Source organism: Acinonyx jubatus, chromosome B4 (assembly GCF_027475565.1).
Source record: "Acinonyx jubatus isolate Ajub_Pintada_27869175 chromosome B4, VMU_Ajub_asm_v1.0, whole genome shotgun sequence".
Lineage (NCBI taxonomy): Eukaryota > Metazoa > Chordata > Mammalia > Carnivora > Felidae > Acinonyx > Acinonyx jubatus.
Window position 1 is genome coordinate 84029564 of NC_069387.1, and position 19128 is coordinate 84048691.

The 19128-nt window shown below is 36.7% G+C and overlaps 1 protein-coding gene across 8 annotated transcripts in view; it reads left to right on the top strand.

Annotated features, from left to right (window-relative positions):
* The window catches only part of SLC16A7 (solute carrier family 16 member 7), a 191087-nt gene that overhangs the window by 76881 nt on the left and 95078 nt on the right, over positions 1–19128 (top strand). The window contains exon 2 of one of the 8 annotated variants that reach the window (XM_027071366.2): positions 17763–17890. The exons of 6 other annotated variants lie outside the window; for them this stretch is intronic. The gene's annotated coding sequence lies outside the window, so the exon portion shown is untranslated. Of the gene's footprint in view, positions 1–12453; positions 12559–17762; positions 17891–19128 lie in introns of all 8 variants that reach the window. One more of the 8 variants, XM_027071367.2, reaches the window with a different exon arrangement.

A 19128-nucleotide genomic window follows, 5' to 3' on the forward strand; every position in this document is an offset into this window, starting at 1 on the left:
TTTGATTACTGAATCAATCACCTTAATTGTCATTAATCTGTTCAGATTTTCTCTTTCCTCAAGATTCAGTCATATTAGGTTGTATATTTCTTCTAGTTTATCCTATTTGTTGGCATATAACTTTTCATACTGGTGTCATGATCCTTTGTATTTCTGTGCTATCAGTGGTAATGTCTCTTCTTGCATTTCTGATGTAATTTATTTGGATGTTCTTTTTTTCCTATCCTAGTCTAGCCAAAGATTTTTCAGTTTTGCTTATCTTTTCAAATAAACCAACTTTTAGTTTCATTGATCTTTTCTAATTTTTTTCTGGTCTCTAACTTATTTCTGCTCTAATCTTTGTTATTTCTTTCCTTCTGCTAACTTTGGGCTTATTTGTTCTTCTTCTTTTAGTTCCTTGAGTTTTAAAGTTAGTTTATTTCAGATCTTTCTTTTTTCTCAAGGTCGATGTTTATTGCTATAAACTTCCCTCTTGGAATTACTTTTGCTACTTCCCATAAGTTTTGGCATGTTGTGTTTCCATTTTGTTGTTGTTGTTGTTTGTTTCAAGATATTTAAAGTTTTTTTTTAAGTTTATTTATTTATTTTGAGAGAGAGAGTATATGAGCAGAGGTGGGGCAGAGGGAGAGAGAATCCCAAGTAGGGTCTATACTGTCAGTGCAGGCTCAATCCCATGACCCATGAGATCATAACCTGAGCCAAAATCAAGAGTTGGATGCTTAACCAACTGAGCCACCCAGACACCCCGCAAGATAATGTTTTTATTTCTTCTTTGACTCATTGGCTCTTGAGAAATATATTCTTTAATTGCCACATGTTGGTGAATTTTCCAATTTTTTTCCAGTTATTGCTTTCTAGTTTAATTCTATTCTGGTTGAAAAAAATACTTGGTATGATTTCAGTCTTCTTAAATTTGTTAGTACTTGTTTTGTCACCTAACATATGATCTACCCTAAAGAATGTTCTGTGTGCAATTGCGAAGAATGTGGATTTTGTTGCTGTTGGGTGGAATGCTTTGTATATGCTCTTTGGTCCATTTGGATAAAGTATATTTCAAGTCCAGTGTTTCCTGATTGATTTTCTGTCTGGATGATCTATCCATTGTTGAAAGTTGGGTATTGAAATCCTCTAATATTATTGTATTACTGTCTTTTTCTCCTCTTTAGATCTGTTAGTGTTTGCTTACTGCAGTTAGGGGGTCCATTTTTGGCTTCATATATGTATTTATAATTGTTATATCCTCTTGATGAATTGACCATTTTACCATTATATGATTTTTTTCTCTTCCTAGAGTTTTTGACTTAAAATATATTTTGAGTGCTGTAAATATAGCACTCCAATTTCTTTAGATTTACATTTGTATGGAAATCTTTTTCCATTCCTTCACTCTAAGCCTATGTGGATCCTTAAAACTGAAGTGAGTCTCTTATAAGTAGCATATTTTTTTCTTTTTTTTTTCCATTTGGTTTTGGTGACTCCATGACTTTTGACTAAGAATTTAATCCATACATTTAAAATAATTATTGATACCATTACTAATGTCATTTTATTTTTTTGACTATTCTATAGCTCCATTATTTTTTCTTTTCATTTCTTGCTGTCTTCTTTTATGAATTGGTGAGTTTTCTTAATGGTATGCTTTAATTTCCTTCTCTTTATCTTTTGTGTATCTTCTATAGGTTTTTGCTCTGTGGTTACCATCAGGCTAACATAAAACATTTTATAGATATAATGGTCTATTTTATGCTGATAACAACCTAACTTGAATTGCATGTAAGAACTCTACTCTTTACTCCCCTTCTTTTCACAGTTTATGTCTTTAATGTCATAATTTACCTTTTTTATGTTGTATATCCATTAAATTATTATAGCTATTATTTTTAATAAATCTGCCCTTCTGTCTCCCTGGATACTGTTTTCTCATGTCTTTTCTAGATTACTGCAATAGAATTTAACTACTTTGTTAAACCATCTCTTCAATCATCTTCTTCTCTACTCTATATCTAGGATTATTTTCTAAAATGGTAACTAACTAAATCATCCCCTTTCTCAAAAAGCAGAATGTAAGTCCCCAAACTCTAAGATGAATAGAATATATGCCCTTTCACCTAAGTTCTCTCCAGCTACATCATGATGTCGTGCTGTCTCTTATTTCTGGGACATACCAACTGATATATTTTCTTGTCATCTGTTACCACTCCCTATCCCAATCCATCCCAGGAGTGGATCCCATTTATATTTCAAGAGTCAGCTTACCCACGTCATTGTGACTTCAACTACTCTTGAGATAATTCCTTACCTTCAGCATGTGGTCTCAGTTTTCCTCATCTTTCTCTATAGAAATCTGAATTTACCCATTTAATGATGTTTATCATACTCTGAATAGACCTACCCTATGACCCAGCAATAGCACTGCTAGGAATTTACCCAAGGGATACAGGAATACTGATGCATAGGGGCACTTGTACCCCAGTGTTTATAGCAGCACTCTCAACAATAGCCAAATTATGGAAAGAGCCTAAATGTCCATCAACTGATGAATGGATAAAGAAATTGTGGTTTATATACACAATGGAGTACTACGTGGCAATGAGAAAGAATGAAATATGGCCCTTTGTAGCAACATGGATGGAACTGGAAAGTGTGATGCTAAGTGAAATTAGCCATACAGAGAAAGACAAATACCATATGTTTTCACTCTTATGTGGATCCTGAGAAACTTAACAGAAACCCATGGGGGAGGGGAAGGAAAAAAAAAAGAGGTTAGAGTGGAAGACAACCAAAGCATAAGAGACTGTTAAAAACTGAGAACAAACTGAGGGTTGATGGGGGGTGGGAGGGAGGGGAGGGTGGGTGATGGGTATTGAGGAGGACACCTTTTGGGATGAGCACTGGGTGTTGTATGGAAACCAATTTGACAATAAACTTCATATACTGAAAAAATAAAAATAAAAAAAGAAACGGAAAAAAATATCATACTCTGTTGTAACCATCTACTTCATAATTTACCTCCTAGATGGAGTTATTTCATAGGTCAGAGACAATATTTTGTGTCCTGTCATCTTTATATTTCTAAGGCCTTGCATAAAATGAGATACCCAGTAAATGTTAAGTGAGTGAATGAGTATATCACCACAGGAAACAAGAAGATATGAAAACACAATGTTCTGTCTTGATTTCGTCATGAGGGCAGACAATTAGAATGAAGGAAGAGACTTGCAAGGCTTATCTCCAGGAATGAGAACTCAGGATGGAGATTCATTTTCCACTTTAATTATCATCTCAGAGACAGGCAAAATCTCTAATTGAAGACCAGCACAGTTAATACTCTAAGCTGTAGAACTTACCATATTTATCATTTTTACTATCCCCATGTATTTCCCCACAGTGAGGATTCATAATAACCCCCAAAACAAAGGAGTTTTCTGTCTAACTTTAGGACTGTCAAGAAATGAAAAATTTAGGGAAACTATCCCACTTTCCAGTCAAGAGTAGAATTTAAAAAAAGACAGATAGGCAACAGGCAAGAAGACTAGAAAACAGGCTGAGTTCCTGGGACCCACAGCCAAGAAAGAATGAAGCAGGCGGTGAGTTGATCCTTAGAGCATCCAAGAGCCCTGGGGCTGAATATCACAGAAAATGGGGGGCATTTTCCAATATAATGTTTTCCAGAAAACAAACGGTTAACTATGTTTGAAAAACAGCTTTGAACTTCATAGGGATTATATCTAGTCTTATTTCTCTTAGACTAAGGATGAGTTATCTTGATTGCAATTAAGTTTTGGATTGAGAAGAACTCAGGGAGAGAAGAAGGTTCGTCAACTTCTACTATTTAGAAGGAAGTGAAATAAAAATTCCTCCACATTTTACTTCCTTTACTTCCCCTGGCTACTTTATTTGAAAGCTTGTTTTTTGTTTGTTTGTTTGTTTGTTTGTTTATCCCACCCGTGAATGATGAATCTCTATCATTATACCCTGTTTATTTTCCTTTTTACACGGTATCAGTCTGTTATTATCTTGTCTATATTTATAACATTCTTTTTGCCTCTCTCCTCCACTAAAATATGCAACCACGGGTGGGGATTTGTTTTGTTCAGCACTGTAGCCACTGCACTTGGCATACAGTAGGCTTTCAATTGATACTTCTTGAATATTAACTGAATATGGAGTCAGGTTATATTAATGATCCCAGTTCTTCTGACTCTTCACCTTTTACTTTTTTATAAGGACTTTGAATTCTCTGAAAAATCTTCCATCAAACATTTCTGGGAATCACATGAGATCAGAAAGAGATCAGATGAGGTTTTCCACTACTGCTTCTCACCAGTAATGCCCTCAGTGAAAACAACAACAAGAAAAACAAAACATTGCCAATGGAAAAGACCTTGTCTTCTGATGCTCCAAAAGTAATTGACTACTGAGGGCCTGAAGCTGGCCAAACTTTATCTTCTGAATCTTAAAACATCAATGTGTACAGACCTTCAAAGTCTTTTGGGAAAACAGTTTTCTTGAGGTTCTGTCCCTAAACTCTCTGTCCATTAGAATCTGCAGACTGAGCATGGGTACTATGCCATACATCTTGTTTACTGGATTATTTTACTCTCTCCTGGGCCTCCATACACTCTTCTCTCTGCCTTTAGCCACATAGCAAGACAAAACAACAACAACAGCAACAACAACAACAACAATAAAACAGAATTGTTAATTCATGCAAACAGATTCCTAGAATCATCTTCAGCTCACTAGCTCTATGAGCATAGTTTGGAACCTCAATTTTACCTGCATCAGAACAATCGTCTGTATAAACATATTGTTCTCCTTTGAATCTAGAAGTCTCCATACCTCATTACAAACATTTTCTTAAAATCAGAACTGCTGCAAAAATTGTAGAAAAGTTGTTCATAACATTTTTTGTAACCAGCGAATCTGCTGTAATCTCCTGGTTTACCAGGAGATGCATAGTAATGAGAGAGAGGTATAAGCATGGTTGGGAATGAAGAGAGATGAAGAGTGTTTCTCATTTTGTAGCCCCTTTTAAGGTCAGGTGTTACTGAACATAATATTTTAAATAGTGATTCAACCTACAGCATGTCTTAGTCTTTTATATTTGGATGGGGATCTCTGTTACAGGTTCTTTTGAGAGAGTCAGCTCTAGACATAGATGGCATCTGTGTCATTCAGGACATTTTTCCTTAGGTCCCAAAGGAGCATGGCTTAGTCAGTCTGAACTCCTCTCAAGACAGGGCTAGATTCAAAGGCATATTTATTTCCATCACTTTGATGGGTCAGCTTAGAACCGGATAGAATTATGAGCCTCTAGGAATCCCATGATACAGCTTTATTCCCCAGGGTCCTTGGTAATACATTTTACATGTTTGACCCCAAAGAAACTGGGTGAAACTAGAAATTCTAATTAGTTTGACTAGAATCTGACTGGCTTTTACAAAGTTTTCTGTGAGGGACGCCTCCGTGGCTCACTCGGTTAAGCTTCCAACTCTTGATTTCAGCTCAGGTCATGATCTCATGGTTCATGGATTTGAGCCTCACATCGGGCTCTGCACTGACAGTGTAGGGCCTGCTTGGGATTCTCTCTCTCCCCCTCTCTCTGTCTTTCCCCTGCTCACACACTCTCTCTCAAAAATAAATAAACATTAAAATTTTTTTTAATTAAAAAAAGTTTTCTGTGAGACCAAAATTTACCTAGTTTCATTTAGTTCTGTGTGAAATAAATTGAGCCATTGAAACTAAATACATTGAGTAAGTTTTGTCATTATCTGCAGATAATGATTCTAGCACCAATGTCTATTTTAGGATTGTATGAGTAACAAACTCCATGTTAGGATTTTTATGTTATTACTAAGTGCCAGTTTATATAATTGAATGTGCATAAATTTCTTTATTCGAAAGGACTATAAGAAGTGAAGTACTCTAAAACACAAAAACAACCTGTGTCAAGTTTTATATATCCTGGAATGAAGTTATTTACTTAATCTGAGGTTACGTGGTAGGTACTATAGAGAATATAATATGATTTATTCATGGTTCATGGTCTCAAGATACTTACAGTCCAGGATGGGGGATAGATGTGAATAATTTCAAAATAAGATATGGCATAGTATAATAAAATGGCTTTCAGAGTTTAGAGAAGGTAGATTTTCCCTTCTCATAAGTTATTAGAAAGACTTCCATGATTTTATTTTAAAAGGCATCGTTTATTTGTGTGGAAGGATGGGCATTATTTCATCATGTGACTATGTACGAGGATTGAGTAAATGAAGGGAAGGTAGACTTCTTGGGGGGAAAAAGCCCCTTTCTGCCCTAAAACAAGTCTGGGAGCTTTGTATCCTATAACTAAAGCAAACCAAAATGCATATTAACAGTGAAGACTGAGAAACTGTGAAATAAATACATCATTTAGCAGAGAATTCCTCAAATCTACCTGATTACTTATATGTAAACATCCTGTGGGGCAGGTATTTTATGTAATATATAGATAGAGTATTATGCAAATTTAAAACTTGAATGATAAAAATGAGCAAGAAAGATTTAGTATAGTCAAATATTGCAATGCCTTGTACTCTGCGGTACCACTGAAGTTTTTGAGTGATGCAGTAACCCAATCTGAGGGTACTGTTGGGAGGTTAATCCTGCTGGGGAACATCAAAGGGAGGCTGGCTGTGTGAAGAGGTTACAGGAGGCAAGCATGGGAAATTGAAGATGGGACAGTCCCTTAGGGGACAATGTGAGATGAACAGGAGTGTGAACCATACTGGTCAAAGAGAAATTAAAAGAAAGATGCATTCAAGAGCTATTAAAGAAAAGTATCCATGCGTAAGGAAGGACTTATGGATTTACAGCCTAGGACCTGACTGTTACTACAATTAACAGACTTAGGGGAATTTAACAATTCAGTGGCATATCCTTTTGAAGATGTCTAGGGAGTAGTACGAAATAAAGAACTATAACTTAGGAAAAACATAGCCACAAGGGATAGAGAATTGCTACCTCACGTGTAAAAGTGGTAACTGAATTTTTCGAGGTAGATGCTATTATGGAGAGTAGGTAAAGGAAAAAGAGAATCAACAATATGACCTTTATGAGAACCCACATAGTTGGACCTGAAGAGGAAAACTAGTCATGGAAGGAGGTAGAGTGAGGGAGTGAGATAGAAACCAAAGTCTCAAGTACAAAGTACAATTAAATATTGTTAAATACCATAGAAAATTCTGAAATGAGCGCCAGTGGTTTTGGAGATTAGGAAGTCATAGCTCGTTTTTAAGAGAAAATTTATTCAGCGAAGCTTGCAAGTGAAAGGTTCCAAGCAAGGAATTACGAGTAGATGGGGAGAAAATAGAGGTTTTAAGGGAAGATGGCTCTTGCATGAAGTTTTGAGGTAAAGATGAGAGAAATATGATGAAAGCTCAGGAAAAAAAATGGTAACTGGAGTAGGTTATGCTTTCCTGTTCTTTTTAGGCTTGAAGAGGTAAATAAACACAGTTAGTAGGCTAAAGGAAAGAACCAGAATAGACAAATACATTAAAAATTAAAAATAACGCATGGAAATTATTGTTTCCAAAGCCCTTAGAAAGGTCAGAGAGATTTCCTTAACAATGATAAATAAATGAATTAGCATGAGAAAAGCGAAGGATGTCTTTTTGTCTAGAACAGAACAGGAAGAGAAGGTTTGTTTGCAGTGGAGGTTAAAGATAGGAAACCCCTTTCTGCTGTCCCCAGGTTTGGAAAGTTCTAGGGAGAAACGGTGGCAGCCTGTAGTTCCTACCTCAGCTGCTTGTCTTGCTGTCAGTCAGTCTGGGATGTGTTGGACAAGCAAACTAAAAGTCAGAGAAAGCTTAGCGCTGTCTTGTAAAGCCGCAAGGAGTGTGAAGAAAGCCTCAGGGTGGGGGAGCTTTTCCCTGGCTGAGGCAAATTCAGAACAAATAGGAGTGAATCGCCTGGAACAGAGTGGTACCCAGTCAGGCAGGACAGTCTCTTGAGAAGATGGGTGGATGCCAGGATCTACAAGGGAACAGCAAGGTGGAAACAAAATTAAACTAATAAAATGATTAAAGGTAGAGAAATTAAATTGACCTCAAATTGCTTGGAATTATCGATATCATCCTTGCCCAGGTGGCAGCAAAATCTGAGTGAAGCCTCCAGGCTTTTAAGAGAAAGCTAAGGGGGAAAAATGGATACAGCATGCAAAGATGAAAGGGTTCTCATCATTTCATTACTCTAACTTTGTGTGGTACTAGTGTGTCGTCTGTTCTCAGATGACTGCATTTGTTTCTGTATTTTTGTGGGATTCACAGCCTTGACTAGTATTGTAAGGAAAGGAGAAAGGGAGTGAGACGATTTTCTTTTCTCTGCGTTAGGGATGATGCTTCTTTCTGGTGACCTTCTAGAAGTGACAAGTGGGATCGAACCAATGGATTTATTTTCAGTGGCTACTGTAGCTCTCATCTAGGTTCTATTTAACTTTGGGTTCATTTTTGTTCCAGTCAGCATCAACTTTATTATCAGCGTTCAGTGCATATCACATAACAATAACATCAGATTCTAAATACGAGGGCTTAAAATTGTGGATTCTGTGGGGCTTTACAGGGAAGTTTCCTGAGAGGATCTTCAGACTGATTCTTGAGAATGTCATAAAATGGGATGAAAGTAATCACTTCGGCTCTGCCTCCTATTTCAGCTGGGTTTTATTGATCTTTTATAAGAAATGACTGCAGTTAACGGTCCCCACCAATGTCAGTGTTGTAAAATTTATATATAAGTTAGACAAGAGGGATACCTTTTGGAATGTTTGTAAATAGTCAATTCTTATGCATTATTAATGATATCTTCAGTGACTATTTAAAATTCTATCGAACATGTTATTTTTACTGAACAATAATATGATGACCTGATTCCCGTTTGGTAGTTGTATGTACATTTTTTTTATTTAGGGATATATAAATTGGGCAAATTTGGGAACTAAAAATATATAGTGTATGAATTGAAATATTACATAGTTTTTAAAACACTTTGAATATATCATGTGCAAGGTTCTGTTTTCACTCTGTTTTGGAAAGATGCCTTCACGTGATTTATTTGGAACACTGAACCAAATTGTCCTGCTTTTATGGGAACATATTCTGTTAAAGAACATGGCAATATGCTTCAATATTTTAATCCTGATCATGAAAAACCATTCAAACACATACCAACCAGGTCCTCTGAGGATCTCATATAATAATTTTTATGGAAACTAAATTGTGATTTGGGAATTGAATAAAATTCTAAGCACACTTAAGGAACTAATACTTGTCCTATAGGAGCCTTCTTGTATTTAAGTACGTGGCCCAGTCCCCTTACATAATGAAATTCCTTCAGAGGATTCTTTCAAAAGAACTTTTCTCATTTCCAAGTTTTTGGAATCTTGGAAAACTTGCTCAAATAATGTCTATCTGTTCATTACTTATTTTCGGAGAGAAAGAAATTTGTATTTCACAAGCTAAGAGAGTCTATAAAATAGGACTATTTTTGTGTCATAGAATCAAATATAAGCTGAAAGGGACCTCAGAGAATGCCTAATCCTGCTGTCTTTTTACAAATAAGGAAACTAAGAGCCAGTGTGAATGCCACTTGCTCAAAGGGTTACGGCACTTTAGTGACATTTAATGGGATCTATGTATTCGAATTTTCCAGTGTTAGATCTCTGTATGTCACATAAAATAAGATGCAGGATATAGGAGTCATTTTAATCACTTGATCATTTTATATTTCCAACAGACACTATTCCTTTCTATCCAGGCTGATGACAACATTTTATAATATAACCCTTTAAAATGTTTTTAAAATTATTTGATTCCAATCAGTGCAAATAAGAACATTCTCAGTTCTTTATGAGCAATGCCTCTCTAAATACACTTAATGAGAGACAATTTAAGGTTACTAGACCTTCAGAGACCAACGATTCATTTCTTTTCCACCCCTGCCCTCAACTATTTTTTAAACTGAAAGAACTTACTGGTGTCTGACTCAAGCCAGTAAGAGATTTTAAGAAAAAGCACTAAGGCTGCACCCTTGGTTTGGCCTTTTCCCGTGACCTTTTGATTCAGTTTTTGCATTGAGGCAGTGTCTTAATTTGAGAATCTTTTACCAGGCTATCTATAGGGGACGGAAATGTGTCTTACAACCCTCCAAGTCCCTGTAATACATGGATTGTCCCTTTTTCCTTTCCACCCTTGCTTGCAAGCAGATCAAATCTATTATGACCTTATTGCCTCTGCTAGTACTTATTAAATGTAGCTAGTTAAAACCAACTCATGATACCAACATTCTTTATCTAAATCTCTTGTCCCAAAATGCCAACTGCCCTGTGTGCATTTTCTGCCTTCCAAGATGCCACAGACAAATAGTTTTACCAAATATTTTGCCTCTGCTTCACATAATTGTCATTTTTCTAATCTCTTCTAACAGGGTCCTTCCTCACAACCATCAGCCTATCCCTAAAGCCAATGCCACACATTTTAGGATTTTGTTTTACACACACCGCCTCAAAATTTGTTGTTCTATCAAACAGCTCTAATATGTTAAGGCTTATGACAATAGATATTTATTTCTTATTCGTGCTACTTGGAAATATGGGTCAGCAATAGCGCCGGTTGGCTCCTGGCTAACCTTCAAACATAAGGGATCTAGGGACATGTTTTCATATTAGAAGTAAGGACTATACGCATAGTGTCAAAACATGCGAACATATTTTAAGGTGACTCTTACTGCTTTATATCGCATTGACAAAGCATGTCCAAAATTAGTGGGAAGGGAGTATATTTTGCTTTCAGAGAAGCAGGGCAAACATGAGTAGACCAGGACAAATAATGATGAAGAAAAAATACAATTGTCAATCGAATCCATTGCTAAGTGTGTAGTAAAAGAAACAACTGACAACTTGGTTAGGTTTCTAAGAGTTGCACAGCCCTTCCCTTCAAAGCCTTATAGTCCTGACTCTTGATACCATTTCCTGAATGCACTGGATGGTTAATTTTCCGTGGGCTCCAGCTTTTGTTTCCTCTTCCTAGTTTGGCAACTACCAACCGAATGTCTCCTGAAGTCTCCTGGGAAGTACAGAGCTGAAATGGGTGGAAGGCAGAAAGCCTAGGCAAGTGACAAGAAGCAAAGCAGAATTGGAACAGGCAAAATAGATAGTAGGGTGGAAAAAGGGCGGCAACGTGCAACACTGCCAGTGGTCCAGGATTGCAGAGTAACATGAAGATAGTAGGAAGCGTGCAGTTCTTAACTCTGAGCACCTTGTCCTAGAGTGAAACAAGTGCAGCAGGTAGACTTAAGGAAAGATACCCGACATGGTTGGCTTTCAGTTCATTGTCTGCAAAATGGAGACAATAGCTACTCAATAGAATTGTGAGAAAATACAGGTCAAAATGTCAGGTGTCTTAATCAGTGATGCTTACTTGTAATTTAAGAGGTAACAAGAAGTGTTATTTACATGCGTAATTGGTAGTGAGAAAATGTAATGTATATCTAAACTGATAGATCGAGACCATCTCTGGGTATCCTCTTTACAATACAAAAGCCTCATCATTTCATTTAGATATAACTAAAAAAATCATATAAAGCAAGACAAAAGGAAACAAAAACGGAGGAAAGGTCTCTAAAAATATAGCTTCCAATTTCACTCTATTACTTACAATAACCATATTTGAATTGGTTGTGTATGAGTTAAAATTAACCTATTTTTCAAAGCAGACATAAACCCCAAAATTAGGGCAAATAATTAAATGTGTAAGATTAACTTAAAGCATTTTATATAGTAAGATATTATAATAAGTGTTATTCCAAACTAGTATAGTTAAATATATATATTTTTTACCAACCTCACCCCAAGACTATGACCTATGTCTTGTTGTTTTTTTTAAATAAATATTCATTTTTGAGAGAGAGAGAGAAAGAGCAGGACCAGGAAGGGGCAGAGAGATGGAGACAGAGGATCCAAAATCCTGATGTGGGGCTCAAACTCACAAACCCTGAGCTCATGACCTGAGCTGAAGTTGGACGCTCAACTGACTAAGCCACCCAGGTGCCCTTTATGAGGTCTTTTTAAATGCATCTCTTTTGTCATATATTTTGAATTTTGCTATCATACACATTTTTAGCATCGTGTTTTCACTGAACATTATATAATACATATTTCCCTTGTTACTGCACAATTTTTGTAATTATCATTTAATGTATGTATAACAGTTTACCAAGCGAATGGCAGTGACATATGTTCAACCACTTCCCAGCATTGGTCATTTAAGTTGTCTTTACTTTCCCCATATTATAAATACTATTACTCAAGGGCGAGAGGATGCAGGCATTGTAGAATTGGGTTACAATTCTATTGGGGGACAAAGAGGTATGTCATAGATGGAACTAAAACAGGATTCTAAAAGGAGCATTGCTTCACAGGAAGCTTCAGCCACCTGGTGAGCAGAGGAATAAGGGAGCTTATCTTGGTGAAATGGAAGACCATGTTACTTCATGCCTCTGGCTGGTTTGATTCACCTTGCTCTGGTACTGCATCTTAATCCTGCCCTCAACAGTATTGTATTTTATAGAAACTTCTAGGAGATTCTAGCATATTTCTCAATCTCATCCTTGGTATCAGGAGATCTTACGGATTTTTTTCTTTACTTAATTTTTTAAAATGGGCTTTGTAATAGAAAAGTGAGAAGGGTATTCTATGGCCCTGTAATCTTCCTGGAAATCTTCAGGAATTTTTTTTAACACCCCTTTCTTAGTGCCAGTTAATTACCTTCCTTTCAAATTGAGGAAAGAAACAAATACCAGAAAATCTTTGAAGACTAAATGCATAATGGAAGACCCAAAAATCTGTAAATATAATTCCATTTTTCCAGGTTGACCAGAGAATGTCACTAAAATATAAGAGGTAAAAAAGATAATGTCGGACAGCATCCTGCCCCTGGTACCGAGTTTTATCTTAGTCTGTTAAGGCTGCTGTAACAAAATACCATATACTAGGTGGCTTATAAATAACAAATTATTTCTCACAGTTCTGGAGACTGGGAAGTCAAAGATCAAGGTGCCAGCAGATTCAGTGTCTAGGTAGGGCCCTCTTCCTGCTTCATAGTATCCTCATTCGACAGAGTGAGCAAGGGAGCTGTCTCGGGCCTCATTTAAAAGGGCATGAACCGGGGCGTCTGGGTGGCGCAGTCGGTTAAGCGTCCGACTTCAGCCAGGTCACGATCTCGCGGTCCGTGAGTTCGAGCCCCGCGTCAGGCTCTGGGCTGATGGCTCGGAGCCTGGAGCCTGTTTCCGATTCTGTGTGTCTCTCTCTCTCTGCCCCTCCCCCGTTCATGCTCTGTCTCTCTCTCTGTCCCAAAAATAAATAAACGTTGAAAAACAATTTTTTTTTAAAGGGCATGAACCGTATTCATGAGAACTTCACCCTGGTGACCTAACTGCCTCCTATAGGCTCTGCCTTCAAATACCGTCACCATTTGGGATTAGGTATCAACATCTGAATTTTGAGGTAACACAAGCACTCAGGTTCTAGGACCATATGAGGTATATTGCAGATTCTAGGGATTAGACATGGACATCTTTTGGGGGGCCCCTATTCAGCCCACTAAAACTGCTTTTACACAATTCTAAAGTATAGGATTAGAAATTGGGAATTGCTTGGTGTGGGATGTCCATTTCCAATTCTTTATAAATAATTATGGGCTGGTTCATATTATTTTTTATAATTTGCCCATTATAAAAACATCTTCAGTAAGTTTGACCTTTATTATCAATTAGCATTCTCAGAGTCCTTTTAACTACAGCAGTAGTTCACATCTAAAAATAGGTTTTGTGTTACTGACATTTTGTGGGCCATGCACTATTGATATCTCTCTTGTCTAGTTGTCAAAGTAAATCAGTCTATAGGATTTAAAAGATGGTCCATCTGGAAGAATAAAATAACCTCTCAGCATTAGATTCCCATTTTAATTCAATTACCTGTTGGAAAAGAGAAGATTTGGTTCAGTTTAATTCCTATTGTAAAATTGGGTGAGTTATCATCTAAACTTAAATATCGTACGTTAATTTGACACAACTCTATCCTTTTGTATAAGAAAAAGGAAATAGAAAGCAAAAAGTCTTCTTCATTATTCTTTAAGGAACATAGTAATCCCTTTAGGTGAAAACACAGCCAAGGTAGGATGTGAAGAACAAGCTATCTAGATGAATTTATAATGAAGTCAGTAGTCTCCTAACATCAATTGATTTAATTTGGGACTTAGTTTCCTGAGAATATTATTTCTGGACTGTATTTTGCAACACAGACTTCTGGATGGCTTAGACTATTGATAAGGGTTCGTAAAATTGAGGCATCCTGATTTAGATTTGGGTAGTTGAATAAAAATTATTTTCAAAATATATAAAGGAACATTCTGATATTCTGTGCAACTGAATGAGAAAGGGCCCTAAATATAACACTGGAGTCTACCCATTGATCATCACTAATAGTTATATTATTTCTTTGTACTACATCTTCCTCTCCATAGATTAGTCAACCCATATTGATTGCTAGAAGATAAAGCAAGGTTTTGGGGCTTTAGCATGTCCCCCCACATAAGTTTTTTACTTGAAAAAATTTATTTTTTATTTTTTTACATTTATTTATTTTTAAGAAACAGAGTGAGACAAAGTGTGAGCAGGGAAAGGGCAGAGAGAGAAGGAGACACAGAATCTGAAGCAGGCTCTAGGCTCTGAGTTGTCGGCACAGAGCCCAAAGTGGGGCTCGAACTCATGAGCTGTGAGGTCATGACCTGAGCCGAAATCGGACACTCAACCGACTGAGCCACCCAGGCGCCCCCTAAATTTTTTACTTTATAGCCAAATGTTTTCAGTAGTCATTAAGTCACCCTTTGTGTCAATGACAATGATATATTGTAGTCTATATACTCAACCACATTATAGAGAGGGTAGATGTAAATAAGCTGAAATAGTGATGAATTCCTAAAGACTTTGAAGGATAGTTGAGGTTTAGAATTAGAGAACAAATATTTGAATTCCAATGGACCAGACAGACAAGGATATATGCAAGAATTGAAATTTGGAAATTCACCATAGAAATAAAACCGAAGGAATGTATTTGTTAGCAGAAAGAGCAGCCTCTAAGTTGCTGTGTCAAAGTGGAATCGGTAACAATGGGCCTAACAAAAATACTAGTCATGGTACCAGTTTGATCACTTACTGGACATTACACGTTGGAAAAATCACTTTGCACCTCTAACTCTTCATGCCCTCATCTCTCTCTCTCTCTCTCTCTGTGTGTCTCTCTTTTCACAGAATCCAGTGATTTGTTTTGTTTTAGCTTATATATTTTGAGAGAGAGAAAGAGCATGAGCAGGGCAGGGGCAGAGAGAGGGAGAGACAGAGAATCTGAAGCAGGCTCCGCACAGTAAGCAAGGAGCCCAATGGGGGGCTCAAACTCATGAACTGTGAGATCATGACCTGAGCTGAAACCAAGAGTCGGATGCTTAACCGAATGAGTCATCCAGGTGCCCCATATGCCCTTATCTCTAAATGTGATTAAAAACACCACTTCCTCTTCATTTATGGAATTATGATAATTAATTGAATCTTTGGGGGAAAAATTAAGCATTGCTGTTTTTTTTTTTCCATGCATCCTGTTGTAAGTAAAAGCCATCATGAAGCAAGTGGCGTATGTGAGAACTGCTAATAAACCAAATTAGCTGAGAGCATAGTCCAACTTGCACCTATGGTAATTAACCCAGCTTTTGTAGGGACACATAAGCTTTATGCCTTCTTGGACTTTAGGAAACAATCTCCAAAATAGTTGCTTTCCCAAATTAAAAGAAAACCTTCCCATATTCTTAAGGATTGTTGATCTTCTACTATTTTTTTAGTAGGGCACACAATTCTAAAACACTACTTTTCATTTTTAAAACTAAAGACTGGAGCATCTGGGTGGCTCAATGGGTTGAACATTTGACTTTGGCTCAGGTCATGATCTGACAGTTCGTGAGTCCCGAGTTGGGCTCTGTGCTGACAGCTCAGAGCTTGGAGCCTGCTTTGGATTCTGTGTCTCCCTCTCTCGCTGCCCCTCTCCTACTTAACACTCTGTCTCTCTTTCTCTCTCCCTCTCTCTCAAAAATAAATAAACATTAAAAAAAATAAGAAAAAAACTAAAGACCAATATATGGGTTGTATGGATATAAATATATTTGCATAAACATGTATTAAAATATGATAGTTTTAGAGATGTAGAGAAAGGGGTGTAAAATAGATTAATATAGTTATAATTACCAAGCAGGAAGTTATAACTTACTGGATTTTTGGCCAGTTTGTTGAAAAAGCCATGCATATGCGTTGGTCTTTCTGTAAGAAAATAGACCAGTCAGGTTAAAGCACTGTGCAAGTTTTGTAGAAATGTTAGATGGCATTTAGAATGTGGACTTGTCAAGATTGCTTGTTGTGGCCTCTCTGCTGACCTCCATAAAGCATGATGATAATTAAGCATGGACTGCAAGGTCGGAGCCCAATTTTCAGGAATGCCTCAGGCTTTCCTCTGAGGCTTTGCCCTGAACTCAGGGCAGTTCTCTGTGCCAGAGGACACGGACAGAAACTGTATTTCGTAAAATATAAGAAGGGTTTTCTGCATTCGGATGGGCTAGTTACATGTAGTAGGATGGGGCTGCCATCCCTAGATTACCTGGCTTAAAGTTACCAAGGCTCCCAAGGCACCTGGTAAGACCAGAACAGATGTTTCTCCTCGCTGCTGTTACCCCAGACCTGGGAGACCCATTTAGCATGAACTCTTTTTTCCTAGTGTAAGTTAAGACTTTAATTCCACCCTTATCCATTTATCAGATTTTATTCTTGACTTTATAATCCCCTGAGTACTCTTCATTCTGGTCCCCACCCTCAGTTTCTCACTGACTTGGCAACTAGATCACAGGCTTTGCTCATCCTGTCATACAAATCTCATTTGTATGGTCTGGTGGCTCTGTTGCCTGCCTTCAACACTTTAGATACAGCAGCCTTGTGTGCAAAACAGGAAACTGATTATTTAATTGAAAGAGTTGACTTTTTCTCAGCTTTAATCTGGGCAAAGAAATGTCTAACCCAAACAAAATGAACTCTAAGTACTAGCTTCTATATATTCAGCACAAGATTCAAGTTGAAATAATAGTATTTGATGTATTAGGGAATTTTAGCCTATTTGTCTGTCACCCAGATCTGATTAGGAAGTTTTAATTCTAAATCAGAAGGTCCCTAAAATACTTTTATTCCTTTTCATGACCCAGTCTGTCTCATTGTGAGACATATATATTATTGGTAATATTTCCTCTAATTCTCTTTTAAACTTTGTTTCCTTTGTCAATGGATATTTTCTTTAATTGAATTTTACAGCAAATTATTTAAATGAGTATAGGAAATTATTTGAGTGACAGCTAATGAATGCCAATAAATTTCCTTCTCATATTGATAGATATGCAATCTATTATTTACTTTTTTAAAAAATGCCTAGTTCTTCATTCGATACTTATAAATATTTTTTTCTCACACATGTATGTTTGTCATTTTGTTCATACTGTGGTAATCCAATTGATGGGTTGACAAAGAAATTTTGCTAATTATTAAAACATGGTCAATGTTTTCCTGGGATGATTAAAGCTAGTGGCTTTAATGAGGCTTATGGGATTGAATTATACATGTAACCTTTGTTTTTTTCATTTCTTTAGGAAATACAGAGTCTGCTCTACTCTCCCCTTTGCATTGCCTTCACGTATCACTTCAAGGAATAGTGACTAGGCTTAAAAATTCCACAGATAATCCAAATAAATCTGTTCAATTTGGCATCTATCAACAGGTAAAATTATACTTTTAATTCCTATTTTTTCTGATTATTTCCACAAATAAAAGGAAAAAGACACAACAGCTATAAGTTGTGTAAAATATTAACAGAATTGTGCACAGGAAACTAACGAGACCATTGAGTGTGTGAATTGGATCTGACTTAATCAACTCAGGAGTTTTTTAATACTGAACAGGTTGGGGGCACCTGCATCCGACTTTGACCCAGGTCATGATCTTGTGGTTTGTGAGTTTGAGCCTTGCATCTGGCTCACTGCTGTCAGCACAGAACCCACTTGGATCCTCTGTCCCCCTTTTTCTCTGTCCCTCCCCTGCTCACGCACACGCTCTAAAATAAATAAACGTTAAAAGACATAACAGGTGAAAGTGGAATATTTCAGGGGCTAATTGGTTAGGCTGTACTTTGTAATGATTTAGTTAAGAGATCATGAGATATCAGTTTATATGGAAAAAACTAAACAGCTAGGAGATAAGGAAGTGAAGAGGTATAAATGGTGCCTCTCAACCTGGAGTATGTGGTTATAATTAAAATCAAGCAAATGTGCTGTAAACAGATAACAAAAGATCACATACTAAGATAAACTGGTGAAAAAATAACAATACAAAACAAGGATTGAGGAGAAAAAATATTTCAGTCATATAATCCTTTTTTGTTAAAAATTTTTATTTTTGAGAGAGAGAGAGAGCGCACAAGCAGGGGAGGCACAGAGAGGAAGGGAGAGAGAATCCCAAGCAGGTCCCATGCTGCCCGGATGGAGCCTGACTCAGGCTTTATCCCATGAGCTGTGAGGTTGTGACCTGAGCCAAAATCAAGAGCCAGATGGTTAACTGACGAGCCACCTACGCTACCTATATAATCCTTTTTTTAAGGGCCTTTATAGCATAGATTCCTGTCTATACAATAGAAATCCTAACATCAACCTAGCTTATTAGTAAATGTCAGTATTCATATTCATAACATTATTTGAATATTAGTAAATTTCAATATTCATATTGATATAATGCTTAATGATTTAAAAGTGTATTTAAGATTATTTAGAAATGTTATTTTTGAAATGATAAAACAAATCATTCAGTTGTATTTCTGAGTGTTTACAATAGCAGATGTAATAAAAACTATAATAGTTTAAACTCATGAATTAATAATGAAAGACAGATTCTTTTATGCAAACAGGAAAATTTCAGAGAACTGCTCTACCTATTTTAGGTTTCATTTTTATCATTCTTCCTATG